Here is a 15800-nt window from a genome sequence, read left to right as displayed (position 1 = left end):
CACAGCTGACCATACCTCTAGGGGCCCTGGTGCAACCCCTTCCTCCTGCCTCCTCGTACTTGTTCAAAATTGTTTAGAAAGGGCCCTTCCGACCTGGACCATATCGATCAAGATCGGAATGGGCATTTCTAAACTATTTTGAACCAGCATGGGGAGACAGGAACGTATCATGGTCACGTAACCCGTAGTGAAACAGAGGCTGCTCGCACACTGTGCGCAAGCAGCCAGAGAGAAAATTGCAGGAGCGTGAGCGGGGCGGGATGTGGGGTATATGTGATTATATATATATAAACCCGTATATATATATATATATATATATATATATATATACATGGATGTGTACTTGTGTGTGTGTGTAAGCATGCATGTGTACTCCTGTGTGTGTGTGTTTGAGCATGGATGTGTACTTGTGTATGTGTATGAGCATGGATATGTAATTGTGTAAGTGGGGGAGATGGAGTGTGTGTTAGTGAGTATGAGTAAGTGTGTGTAATTTGTGTTTAGATATGTTGTATGTTGGAATGGGGGGAAAAGAAGTCAAAGAAGTGGGAGCATTGATGGCACAAACCAGTTATTGAAGTTGGGGGGCAATATTTCACACCAGGGCCCCGTGGTTTCTAGTTACACCACTGCCTGCTTCCTAAACACTGCGTCATCAGCAACAGTGGTGATCTAAATAAGTATGAAAATAAAATATTTTTAAAAAATTGTTATTACATTTTAAAAAATGGAACATAAACGAACTACTCAGATCCCTATTGATGTCAGTGAAGTCAACTACTGCATCCAAATTCTTAAAAAAAACCATTTTTTTAAGACTTCCAAAACATTGAAAAAACTACATATGTGGCCCTCCAAAACATTTAGGAAACCATATGTATGGTATACGCGAGGAAATATTGCTGAACATAAATAGTTTTTTGTTTTTTCTTTTCCATCAGTGGCACCTAACCTGCAAAAAGATCCAATTTAAAATAAAATCATACTAACTGATATACGATACATTACATTTATTTATATCGAGCCAGCTGATTCCATAGCACTGTTACAATAGGGGGCAGTGAAAAGAATTAACAATTTGACAATAGGTATTAACAATCTAGCAATAAGATTAACACGTTAAAACATATTGTTACAGAAGAAGAGGGCCCTACTCCTGCAAGCTTGCATTATTGTTTACTGCAGTATATTCAGTTAAGATTAATGAAATGTCTGTTCTGAAGCAATCGTTTGGCATGTTGTAATAGATATGACTTGACAATTTTGTAATTTAGGGCATAATAACAACAGTGCATCTCTTAAGAGAATTGGAGTAGAAGGCCCGGTTAATTGATGAAGTGATAACTCTTAAAAAAGAGGGACCTTCCTTTTAATATCATCTTGAACAATGCATCAGCAGCATGGGTCGGCAGGGATACTATATCCTGGCACTCAATACCGAAGCCCCACACCATGAAGGACTGAACTCCCACCACAGAAGACAGAAAAGGAAAGAGAGAAAGGTAAAAGATAGAGAGAGATAGTAGGAAATGGGATATGTGAAGGGAAATATATAGGGAGAGCTAATGATGAGGAGGGAAAAATGGAAAGAGAAGGCATAAAGAGAAGGGTGGAGAGATAATTTATATAAATATGTTTATTAACTTTATACTTCCATCACAAAATTGGCAAAACCCCAGAGTCGGATCCAGACCCGTTCACTAAGAAATGTACAGTCCACATGGGTAAGCGGCACTCAATCAACGCCAACAAGTACGGTATAAAACTTCTTTATTCATAAATACATACATACTTGTGGATTTGGAGTGCTGCTTACCAATGATTATCTAGAAAGCAATGTTAACACTGGCTGAGAACTTGAGAAGCAAGGGCTATCCTTGGGCAACCACTACAGATGGTAAGAAATATCAATAAAGTGATATGGTCTGCTTTAATAAAAAAATAATGTGTAATTATGTGTAGTAGTTTGATCTCAAAACATCCAACATATCAGGGCATAAGCATAGAAGAAAAAAAACCACTTGTGTCCAGATCTCATTGAGTCTAATTGTTTTGTGACCAATCGATACCACCTGCTGACTCTTTTTCCGCAAATCCGTCTACAATATTCTGGAGTTTTGGAGTACTTCAGCAAAAGGTTGGAGAAAAGGTGCGCACCTCTGGGACAGCCTCTCCACGTGTTCCTCAATAGAGGGAGAGGGTGCATGCAGATGCTGCATACTGAAATGACAGTGCTGATACCTGGAAGAAGTGGACGAAGAAAGAAGACAGAAGAACTAGGAGAGGCAAGAGAATAAAGAGTGCTGCAGAAAAGGAGACAAGGAAATGGTCAGTTGAAAAGGTAGGGAGATATTGAGAGACAGTGTGAGAAAGAGTGAATGAGAGTTTATGAGAGATTGAGTAAGAGAGTGAGTGTGTGAGAGCAATAAAGCAACAAAATGCAAATAAATATTTGTGCTTCGTTTCATTTGTTTCCTTGGGTGTTCCTCCTCGTTTTAAGACATTCGTATGAATCTAAATGCACAAGTCTAACATAATCATTCCTTACTTTTCATCTAAAATATAACATCTTGTTTTGGTTTTCAAAATATTTCTCTTTCTACTGTATGCAACCTTTATACCAGAGTCCCTATTTAAAATTCTAAACAGTTTGGAAACCCTTTCCGCTTTAGAGCAATTGGAATTAAAAAATACAGATGGAATAAGCATTTTCATTGTAAAATTGGTTAACCTTTTCACGTGAATGGGGTTTGTGTCTGGCATGCCTACTGGGATGCTTTTGCTTCATTGTGTTTGCATTCTGTAAACAGAGCGATGCTACACCAAGACGTACATGCACATGGACACAAATGGGTGCTCATTAATATGCTTTGACCTTTTTAGAGGCAAATTAATTCCAAGTTCGCACATACCGGCTGTAGAGCTGGCTGTGTCAGAGCAAGGGCCTCATTAGGAATAGAAGGGGATGGCTGCAGGGGACGCAGTGTCTGCCACCTCAGTGGGTATAACAGCCAGCTCGCAAGTGATGGGCACACACCAGTGACAAGGCTCTCTTTTGTCAGCTTTTCACAAGGCATTAATTTGTGCCCGGAAAGAATTACATTGCAAGCACCACGCAGAGAGATCTGGGGAGATGTGGAACAAAATGAGGTGACAGCAGATTTTTAAGGGCAACGCAGAGAAGCATGTTTGTGTGTATGTAAACATGTATTTAATTTATTTATGCAACAGGGCACACCTCCTTAGCGGATTCGTTGTGCAGACGCATTCTAATTTTGTGAGACTCTAAAGTGAAGGTAATCTTATTTGATGAACATATTAGAAGTTGCTCTCAGTGTAATGGGAACATTTTGCGTTAATGATTGGTTGGTTATGTTACTTACTACTTTTACTTGCTACTTCAATGACCTTTTGGAATGTTTAAAGCCTTATCATTTTAACTCTTTCTACCCTCCAGAAAAAAATCAGTATATATATATATATATATCTGGGACTTGAGCAGTTACCCAGGTGCTGTGTTCCTAATTTATTTTTGGTGCAATCAACGTCAACTTCATTAGAGAAATAGCATACTTGGGTGTTCCAAACCTAGTGTGTTACTGATATAGATCATGAAATGGAACAAAAAATGTTTCCAGTTCCATAGATACCTAGATCCTCATGCTTTTTAAGTCTTCTTAAGTTACAGGCTCCCCTTTTCCATTCAGCTAATCTACGAAAACCCAATAAAGGGCCAGTTACACTATAAAACGAACTTGTAAAGGCATGTTTTAAAGCTTTAATTAGCTCTTTTTACAGGGCTGTATTCTCTGTTTCTTCAGCCTGTGGAGTCTTTCTCTGCTTAGATTAACCCCTTGAAATGTGGGGCAGATCACAGTCTCCAGTATTTAGCTATGTCACCATTGTAAGTGCCCCTCAACGAGTCGCAAGTACAAAACTAGAGTAAGGCTAAAGTAAAATAACAGGATGTTCAATAATTTATAATGTGTAATGTTCTCAGGTTATGTGGACTATTTTGTGTATTTGCAACAAATATTTTCAAATTGTAAGCCTATAAATACCATGATTTTGCATTCTTGGTGAGGTAGTTGAAGCTAGACCCAATAGTTAGTAACTTAGTTGCATAACAGGAGGGGATATGCCTGAGTCTTGCTATCATTCCCAAAGCAAGAAACTGCAGCTTATCAATTATTAGAGCCTTTAAAGTAAGGGTTAAACCCCCCGTCTATTCTAACTGCCATGTTTAATAAACTCTTTTTCCTTTCCTCCATTTTTTTTTCTCGACAGTATACCCTAGCTTGATAGAACTTCATAGAGATCCTACGTATCTAGGAGCCTGCTGATGTCCTTTTGGACTATTGTTTTTCTCTTGCAACCTGCAGTTGCAAAAATTAAGTTGTATTTGGCACAGGGGGTGCACATTTTCTAACCCTTTTCTCTTTTTATGTACAAAATAGGGGCCCACTATAAATGTTGATGTAATGCTTGGTGGCACAAATATTTTTTCCTCTTCCATGGTTCTGTTTGATGAGACCTCTTTTGAACAGCCTGTGTACAGTGAATTAATGAGATGCAAGTAGAGATTTGTGTTGTAAAAAACTTAAGACACTTAAGAACTCCTTTGAATACCTGAGGTATTAGCACATTTAAATCTTGATCATTGTTTCCTAGGAAGGCACATATATGCATATATGACCTTCCAAGTGTAGGTTTTTGTGAGATAGATCCAGTCCTTGGGCACTGTCTCACATCTATGCCCCTCTGCCCCACTTTTGTGGGCAGTGAGGATCATGGGCCAGTTTGGAGATAGTATGATCGTCCCTGACTGGCCCGGGAAGCTATAAAATCAATGGAGGTCTGCACTGTTGCACGTTGTAGCTCCCTTGTGGCCACCTTACAATGCTCTCCAGCTGAGCACCGTGAGGTGGCACTTCAGGTACGGTTGGTGGATGGTGCAGCCCTCATCATACCATCCTTCCTGGGTCAAACCACACCTATTCCCTTCCTCTAGTCACACACTCAACACAGGTGTGCTGATTTGAACACCTACAAAGTTGAGGGTATGGCACCATGATATGTTCTGTAGTACTGTTGGTAAACACAGTGTGAAGTTTCTTTATCATAAAATTTGACTACATAAATATCCAATTTCTTTTCAGCAATATATTGAAAGTTCAGAGATTCTATGACCAAAAATATATCACGTAGGACTGTTGTATCTTACTTTAAGGTATGGCTCTTAGGCTGCAGTACCCATGTTTCTTTAGCAGGTATTGAAGCTATTAAATTCCAAGAGCTAAAACCTGATGACTTAACATAACAACCGTTTTGTTAATCAAGAGTTGACACAGATTTTTACTTGTGCAGGCTTTCCAGGTTTCCTCTATTTTGCAACCTAATGACTTTGATAAATAGCTCTATAATGTCTCTTCCATATAACCACTCCAGACCACACAGCGCCATATGCAATCCCACCAGTTAGTCCGTTTATGGCAGGAGGGGCTGGGTGTGGGGTGATGGAAATGAGAAAAGAACAATAAAATTCAAAATGAAGAAAGAGCTTTTTTTTATTCTCTATTCACAGACTCCCTCCCGCCACCTTGTAAAAATGAGTTTTATGGAAGCTTTTTGTAGGTATCATGGGGAGGAAAGAACTTACACTAACCAGCCCTGCCTGTGTGTACCTGTGTCACGCATGTGCTTCAAACCAGGGCATGTGTGTCTGTAAGTGTATGTGTGTTCAGCTTTTACAAGGTTTCCAGTCCCGGTCGGTGACAGCCAGAGGGGTACTCGTTGGGTGTTGTTTGGATTTTACAGTGTGTAAAGGATCAGGCTAATTAGCAGGATGGTGAGAGAGCAGTTACCAGGCAGACTGAGGCGTGGTGTGTTTGCAAGCCATTAATAAATCTTAGTAGTTGAATCCCAGATTCACATCAGATAAATGGTGCTTCGCCTCGCTGAAAATCATTAACATCCTCCTCTTGAAAAATGTTAACAGATCAAGTACTGTATCAAAAAGTTTAGGCTAATTAGCGAACACTTTTGTTCATCACAATTGTGATGTCTAGATATTACCCTTTGAAAGCCATGGTCTTTCGTTGAAGTTGATACCTTTTACTAGGCCAACATAGAAAAAGATCTAAAGTTACATTTTTGTACCTCAACAGACTATTCAGATGGAATCAATTAAAGTAGTTTTATACTTCCTCATATAGCATTGTCTAACTAATGATACTATATTAAATCCATAATTTGGATTTTGAGAGTATATGTAAATAGGGCAGTTTATGGGGTTACTAATTAATAATAATTTAATAATAATTTGTCATAATGAGGAAGATACTGGGGATTTAAATTTACCATGCCATATTTAGGCCAGTGGCGAATAAATTACATGTATGCATCCACCTGCTGGATATATATATATATATATATATATATATATATATATATAATGCTTTTACAGCACTTTAAAGGATGGGATCATTCCCACATGTGACCATAGGTATGTGCAACTGGCCATAACACCGATTGCAAATTAGCTCCTTTACAGTTTCTCTCTAGTTTTATTTTGAAGGTCTAACTGTGAAAACGTTTATCTAGAAGCTAGATTAAAAAAATATGTTTTTACATGTTCTAATAACCAACTGGATAGTCCATAATACTCAATTAGGCAGCTATCTATGGAGTAAGTCTACAGGGATACCTTTTCAAACCAAGCTTTGAAAAATGCTACAGCTTTTTATGAATTAAGTCAAAGGGAAATAGAGAAAATGAAGACAATGCCTTGGCAACGTCCTGTTTGTAGAGAAGGACAGTGTTTAAGCACTGATAGAGCAACCTTTGCTTATCTGCGGATAGTTTGAACACTTGAGCTGTTGTGGGTGTTGGAGGACCAGTGTCAAGAAACAGAGCCCTTTGCTTTGTGGCAACTAGAGCTTCCCTTTGTGTTTGTAAGGACCATGTACACAGCACTTCTTCCACCACAACTGCTACCTTGTTTCCTTCACCTCAGCAGGCCAGGTTCACCATCTGATTATAGCGATGAGGGCCATAAAAACATGCTGATGTTGTCTTCACTTTTCTGTGTAACTTGCCTTGAGAAATCAATACAGGAAGGATGCGAGGCAGCGAATCCAGGTGTGGCTCCCATATCCCACCACTGCCTAATCCATCACTTTACTCTCAATAATCTAATAGCTTAATGTGTGAACATTGATTTCTGGGGTGAACGCAGACCTTGGGTGATTTACTCATGCCTATATCCTCTCCGTAAAAACTCATTGATTCCAACAAGTGATGCTGTTTACTACATTTCCTGAGGGGAAAACAGACAAAATTTAAAGGGAAAATCATACCTATTTAATTGTGACAATTGTCATGTGTGTTATACTTTATCATTTTCATAATAAATCCCTATGTGAATCAAGCACAAAATATATTTAATAAACATAAAAACCACCTTCGGCCCAGCCAAAGGCATTTTGATTTATGTCCAATAGATCAGAGTGATTATCCACAGTGATATAGATCCACCTTCAGCCAAACCAATATGCCTGGTTATACTATGGTGTGTTTCATTCCAACATGCCTATGTATAAAATAGCAAATTAGCAAACCATTGTAGAGGGTTTTTTTGGGTTTTTTTGCATTAGAAATTCCTTATGCCCTGTCCCTGTGGTTATGTGTACTATGGACAAAAAGTTGTATATTGAGATTCTCATGTGTATTCTCATTCAGACAGCTCTATACATAATACAGAGACAAAACAAAAATAATAAGTGGACTTGAAAATAGCACCACTTTTGACACATAATCTCTATAACATTTTTCCTCCTAACTCAATGTAGGTGAGATGCTTATTATATTGTAACTTCGCCCAATGAATATAATTTTAAAACCTGGTTAATAAAATACTTTCCATGTATCCTATGAAATGGTACATACAATAATTTATATATTTTTTCTAACCATGTACATTATGATCACTTGATTGATTTATTACTAAAGTGTCCAGTAGTTATTTGCCTTTCATGTTTACAGTAAGACATATAAAAAAGATATTTTTATAACAAGGTGCTTCTCATTGCCTCATGTACTTGGATTGTATAACGTCCACAAGACCTATACTTTTTGTACCCTTGCGTTTTAAATGCATTAAGTAAGCCAAAACAAATCCAAAAAAATGTTCCTGGTCTTCCAAAATCATGAAGTATTTCATACATTTTGGGGGAGTTTGCCATCTAATATAGAGCATAAAGTTGACTTTTAAGCCATGTAGCAGAGTTACAGTAAATCTATACAAGACAATGGAAATTGTTACTTTTTTTGTGTTTGATTTGGCATGGTGACCACCTGACATTATCATACAACCAGTTATGTAAATTCTATATAAGCAATAATAACTTTAAATGAGGAAGCTGCACAAGATGCCACACTAACCTTTTCTTTTGATATTTAGACTGGCTTGCAATTCTTCTAGCACAAAGTATAGATCATTTTTACAACCTATATTCATGTAGTGCATGACAGACTCCCTTTAAGATGCTGTAGGGAAAAAACTAACGAGAGGTATTAATGCTATGAACCTATTACCACACTTAAGCCAGTGTGCTTATATCAAGGAAATGCACCAAGGTGAGTCAGCAAAAGAAATAAATGGCACCCAGGGGTTTCCTTCCATTCCCTACTTCTATCGTGAATTATTAACTCGCCATAACTCCAGCAAATGGCTGGTTGTTTATTCTCATTTATAATTGACAGTTCTCAAAGCCAAGTCCTTGCGACTCTTTAAGAGTGTATATGAAAAGTTTTTCTCATCCCAGTCGCCCTTCCATCTCTTTTATTCAGATCTCTACCCCCATTGATTAGCTTTCGTGCATAAATACCTCTTTGATTTCTGACTTCTCCTACTTGTGGTTTGACCTTGTCCCTTAATTCCCTCAGCCACTCGAGACATTTTGTGGCCAGATTTGACCACAACCTGTAGTTATGGCCATTTAAGTTTATTTAATAAACCTCAGGTTGTAGCTAACCTTTTTATATTTAGCATTCGCCCGGTGTTGATAATTTACATTAATCCACAGTAAGTTTGTACTTCCTAGGAATTCCACTGAACAGGATTCACTGCTGCTTCAAAGCATATTTGGGGTAACTATGCTAGGTAGAGAAAAATGTGTGAGTGTTTATTTTTAACTGTTAATATTGCTGCATTCAGGAGGATAGGAATTTAACTTTTCAACATTTCATAAACCCCAAATACTCTGTCTTGGTCCTAAACTTTGCAAGTAACAACATTGTAGCCACTATTTGTCTAGCTCATGATGCTTGTTCATGATGCTTGCTCCTAGGTTTAGGTCTAGATCAGAGTCATCTTCACAAGGGAATTCATTGGGATTATCTGGGGTCAATTCAGTAGAAATTGAGTTGCAATTTCATGAAAAATCTCATCCCACAACATCGCATATTCTTTATGTAGGAACAATCAGTAAACATGGGCTGAGTCAGCCTTTTGTAATGTATATCTAATGAATAGTGGCTTTCCATCTAACCATTGGAGAACAAACCCCACTTACTCATACTGGGGTCAAGTTAAGAGAAGCTGTTAAAGTGAGCAAGCACAAAAATCATCTGTTTACACAACTCTGAGGGTCCAGAAAAATCAGTAAAAAAATTAAAACATTTTTATGATAGCATTTTCTTGTATAGTTTGGCTGTAGAGACATACCAAGAGGTGTAATGTGTGCAAAATGGTTGGGTCTTCCGCATAAGCTATTTTAACTACATAGGTGTTAGACACTGAATTGTTCAAGCTTCTTCAGGTTTTATAGCAGGCCTGTTATAACATTTCCATGATAAATGTATTTATTTTATGTCATAGTAATCAGTTATGTTTCTTCTTTTTGGCTGGTTGTATCTACTTTTTTTGAGTCCTCACATATGAACTTTTCGTTTTTGCTACATACTTTCAAAGAGGTTGATGGGGATAAATAATAATGGAAGTAATACATACTTAAGTAATGAATGAATTAATGGAGGACAGGTTAATTTATTATCTCTGTATATATATATAAATATATATATATATTCACTTCCATACCTTTAAGCACACTGTGCTTCTGATCTAAACATTCTCCCATTTTTCCTTGTAAGATTAACACAAGTCTTTCAGAGCCTGCGTAATTAACATATACAGTATATGCAACCTCTTCCACTAATATTATGCGTTCCAATAAAAGTAGTTGTAGAGTAACTATAAAAAAAATCACTACATTGTATGAGCCAATTCTAGGCACGACACATTAGTCAGCCAACAGTAGTTAATTCTGCTACCCAATTCTTCACTGCCAAAACCAACTCAATCTTGCAAAGTCTTACTGGCATCAGTGAAGCATTGGGCTTGTGTATTTCAAATGATTTAGTTTGTTTTTTTTTTAATGCACACTTTAAGTGAATGTGGAAATAGCTGTAATCACCATGCAGAACTGAATCAGTATAAAACAGCCTTAATCGTTTTCTTCCCCTCTAAGACGAATCCAAGCGTTAAAGCGCATATTGATTATAAACCAGTTTGTTAAAAGAAAGAGGAGGCCAACACCGATTTTAGAAGGGATAACATTTATTAAATGCGGCAGATTGGATACTGATTAACAGAGTACACGAGTGACTAGCAACCTGGGTTCACAAAGTCACATACTTATCTCATACTCAGTGGTACTAAATCTTATCAGGTACTTCTCTTTTTGACTTCACAGCTTTAATGTACACACAGGTATACCGAGAAGCTTTGCATATGCAATAACTGCAAGGCATCTGATGGTACAAAATGGTACATGGAAGTCACAGCGTCATCTTGCTGCGTTTTATCGTGGTATATAGGGAAAAAGATGCCTGAATGCTGAAAGCTGATCTATTATTACATCAGCTTATAGGAATAATGTAAGCATTAGACATTATGATGCAACAGATGCCCCATTACACCCATCAACCCCCCATAAATATAATTGTAATAAGATATATACATACATCTGTAGAAATATATATTAATACAATGGCATCTGAGTTTTTGTGGGCTACAACTCCCCATTATGCAGTCATGATGAGTGTCATAGTGGGAACATTTTGGGAACTGGAGAGATAGAAAGAGAACACAAATTAACAGTGCAGCTAAAGAATAAAAACCAGCGGATTATAGATTATTTTTGCTTTAAAGGCAATAATGATAATTATAATAGCAATTTAGTATGCTTTAAGGAAACAGTCTAGCATGGGGATTCAAACTTTAATTTGTTACGCAAATCCGAGGCAGGGTTTTATTTATAAGGTGTGTTGAATATAAAAATGTCTATTTTAGTAATGCAAAAATAATTACACTGATCTTAATGGGGTTTAGTTTTTTCCTTCATATAAATGACCAGGTAATGATCTCTGTTTCGTGCATCTCTCAACAAATAATTCTGCACTCAAACCTAGCTGTTCCATGGGGGCAGATGGGTAGATCATAGATAAACAGACATCAAGAAAGTCAGTGAAAGTTTGCAGAGAACTCGTAATAAAATTGCCCTATTTTCATAGTGGTATAACGATATCATAGTCAAGGGTCTCCAAGTCCAACCACGTATTTTAGGCTAAATACACACCTGTATATTTGTAGTGAGTCTTTCTACATTACAGAAATGTGTGATCACCCACAGAAGCCTTATCTCCTACAAATGTTTGTTCTGTATCCCACATATTTGGTTTGCCCACTTTACATAATACTTTAAATACTGTTAACATATCTCTTTCCTGACTACTAAGGACATCTAGTTGGTTTCTAAATTCCACACACACTTGTGAATCCCCTGTGCGATGGTGTGTGTTGGAGAGGTGTGTGTGTGTATTACGGTATTGCACTGCAACACTGCATTTACAACACTGGTGTGCAAACACTATAATATGTAAGTGAAAAAATACACACTGATCACTGTATGAAGGGTAAAGTATACAAAGCAGTGTTTATCTGTTTCATCTCTTAAGGACAACACAAATTAAAAGATGAAAGACACCAGCTCTGCTTAACTCAGAATATTCAATATAAAATATATTATTTTTCATTTTGTGAATTAGCCTTCATACTGAATATATCAAACTAATAAAACCCCCGCAGGGATATCTCTATTTTTCTTGTGTGTGTAAACGGAAATGAAAGATTGATGTTTGCTTACTATAAAATCCTCATGTCGTGGGAAACAGAGGCAGTCAGTGGCAGAGAAGACCTCAGTCAACCAGCTTTGTTTCAAGCACCTCCTGTGCTCAAGACACCCCCTGTTTGCCCAGTTTAATCTTTCTACAGTATTAATGCATAATGTTCCAAAAAAAAAATGCACTAACATATTACAATTTATCATAAAAGGGTTTGATTGGCCCATTAGTCTAGGCACTCTTAATGTATACTGCAGTATGGATAATTGCCACCGATGATTGCCATTCACCTTCATTCCTTAAATAAACCATGCGCTAAATACGATGTCTTCTTACATTGAGAACATCTCCTACTTCCCACTTTCTAAGAGGAGACATGAGTACATCGTATACACCCTTGAGTCTTGGTCTAAGAGTGTTCTGAAATGTATTTCACTTTGGATTTTATGTTGGTAATGTAGTACATGAATATTCTAATTATAATAAAAGTTGATTCTGAAATACTTAAATGGGCATGCTCCTGAGGGTTACTTGCTAATGGTTCCTTGTGTTATCAGAGGCAGCTATGGGAGGAGTCGATGCAAAGTGAACTCCAACATGCATAAAAAAAATACAATTTTGGGGACTAGACTGTTCCTTTAGGATGCTGATTTTTGGTTTGGTCGCTACCAGCAAACATACTATATGTAAAAACTAAATCTATATTTCAGAATTTCTAGTTTATAACACATACTCTGTAACCACAGTATATTATGACTTTGGAATCATTTAACGATAGACACCCCCAAATAGGAACCAGTTGTGAAAATTTGTGATGGGAGCTTATTGTGGGCTAGTGACAGTTAAGATGCACTAGAATAATAAAGTCCAGTAAAAATGCATTCAAGAAAAGGCATATGTTTACTGTCTGGGTACCCCATTTCTTTAGTATCCCCTGCAGCCTGACTGTGGCCTCCTCCCACTCTGTTATTCCCCATGTTCACCCTTAGGAGTTTGAGATTCAGTCTTCAGGGACCGCTTGGCCATTCTGTCAGTTGGTTGGGGAATACAGTTGTCATAATTTTTCTATGTCAATGTCGCAGGAGCAACATCTACAGGGACCGGTTAGAAGGATTCTGACCGGTAGTGCTTTTCATCAGTTTTAATGTTAACTAGCCCTCGCATTGTACATAAAATGTCTTGACTATGCAGCTTTTTCTGTTGTTTTAAAGAGAGTTGTGCACAAATCCTGCAAACATGGCCTTGAGCAAATAAATATTTTTTCTCAAAATCAAGTTTTTCTATCTTGCTTTGAACTGTGCTGATGACAGCAGCATCTGGAAACCCTTTTTTGGATTCAATAATCAGGCTATGCAAGCCTGAAAGTGGCTTATTCACTAAATGCAAACTTAAGGTGAATTTCAACATTTAAAGGGAAGTCCCATGGAAAAAAGTATTTTTCAACTTGAGCATAAAGTTCTCTAGGTTATCATTGACAAAAACAGCTTTTATCTCATTTTTATTGCAATATTCTTCCTTTATCTGGAGACTGCCATTATTGTCAGTCATGTGAGATTGTGGGTGGTTTTACCTGCTCAAACACAACACTGAGTTGTTTCTTTATGGTAATGCTATGACGTATGTTCCTCCATAGGTATTTATCAGTCATCGTTTCTAGGTGGGAAGATGAACCATCGTATTGTCTACCACATGTGGTATGATAAAGAGTCAGGCCACATTATTTTTGATTTGTTGAAATACACGAGCACTTACAGTTACAACCTGGTAGCAGTCAAGCACTGTGTTTAAAGAAGTAAAGGCCAAAGGAGCCCTTACACGTTCATTTCTTACAGTTTATACATAAATGTGAATTTTTACTGGGAGGTGCACACTAGATCCTGAGCTCCGGTCTCCTAAGGCCCAATGTTCCAGAGGAACAGAAGGATTTGGGACATATGGAAGATTGGACATTTGTGTCTCGATTTAATATCTGAAATAAGTGTTTGAAATATTATGGTCTGTAAAATTATTATGGTGGTGAAAGTGGCAATAGCAGTTTCCCAGTAGTGACCCCTGTGTTCTGCAGCTTTATTTATTATTTCAGACTAGGTCCATACATCTCCATTCTTTCATCATCCACATTTGCATTGCTGGTAACCTTTAATAGAAAGGGTTAAAATTATTTGTGTTTATTGTTATTTTTTTTCTGGTGAAATGTTTTCTAGCTGGTAACAGAGAACTGTCCAACTTAACTTGCTCCACTCTATTTAGTGACATAACACATACTTTATCATAAAATATAGTGTGCTTTTTCCAGCCTTGAGTCAAACCTGTTTTACAATCAATTAAGAGGCTGTAAAAACTGCTGAAACAAGTGAAGGTCTTCTCCTCAGGCTCTTCCATGTAAATAGCAGGTGAGAAGTGTGCGGTGGAACACTCTCAACTTCTATAAATCACACATAAACCGTAGGGGGTCTCACACTCTGAAACAGCAGTTCATGTTGGGAAGAAGAGGTATCCTGCATTCAAGAGCCAGATTTCAGTTGTGACTAATCAATACAATTTCATGATTACTCTATTTTGTAGTATTGTAATATCACCATGTGTTCCATTTCTAAAGGCAGTACTCGCTGCGTGGAGCAGGTAGCCTAATATGGCAGCTTTTTCACATTACAACTCCCATGACCATCAACCAGAATGATGATTTAGGTTCTCACTTGATAACTGATTTTCTATGCACAATACAATCTAGTGCATGATGAGAACCACACATAAACATCTAGCCGCTTGCACAGAAAGACTGTTGTCCTCTAACTGTAACCATTGTTAGGTTGTCCTTAAAAGAAACTGGGGTGTCTGTCCACCTTGATCTTATTAGATATTGAGATGGCAACACCTTTTTATGGGATAAGGATGAGTGCTCGATCACTGTGTATCTCTTATTATTCAATCTATGTATATCCTCACTTTTCAAATTAGTTTCTTGGATACAACATACATGTACATGTTCATTAGTTATGTAATCATATAAAGAGTATCTCTTATGAGGCAGATTAAGGCCTTGCACGTTCAGCGTAGTGATCTTAATTAATTCTTTCATATTTCATACCAATTTTACTAATGACTCCAGGTTGATTAAACCTAATTAAAAGTATCCCGTCAAATAAATACATACTAACCAAGCATACTAACCAACACATTCTTACTAATCAAAATTGCCAAGTTAACGAAAAAGGCGGTAAAACCTTTTTTAGGTATATAAGTAAAAAGATACAAAGTAAACAAGGACTAGTTAGTTTAACAGACAAATAAAGGGAGCTGTAAAAATGAGAATAATGATCTAGCTTACTCCCTGAATAAATATTTCTTTTCAGTTTTTACAGGAAGATAAAGAGAAGGGACCTCAGTCAGAAAGGAGAAACAGGGAAACATGTAAAAGCATATGTGTTTACAGAGGAAGAAGTTCTATAGAGAAATCCATGGGACTTGACAGGCTCCATCCAAAGTTATTAAAATAGCTTTGAAATGTCCTGGCAAAACCATTGTTACACTTAAAGTAGCAGGGAATACTCAACTACAGACCCGTAGGTCTTATGTCAACCATTGGGAGATTAATGCAAACTATGTTAAAGGATATG

This window comes from Spea bombifrons, chromosome 1, assembly GCF_027358695.1.
Source record: "Spea bombifrons isolate aSpeBom1 chromosome 1, aSpeBom1.2.pri, whole genome shotgun sequence".
NCBI classification, from domain to species: Eukaryota; Metazoa; Chordata; class Amphibia; order Anura; family Pelobatidae; genus Spea; species Spea bombifrons.
The sequence above is the reverse complement of the archived record's forward strand: the minus strand, read 5'-3'. Positions refer to the sequence as shown.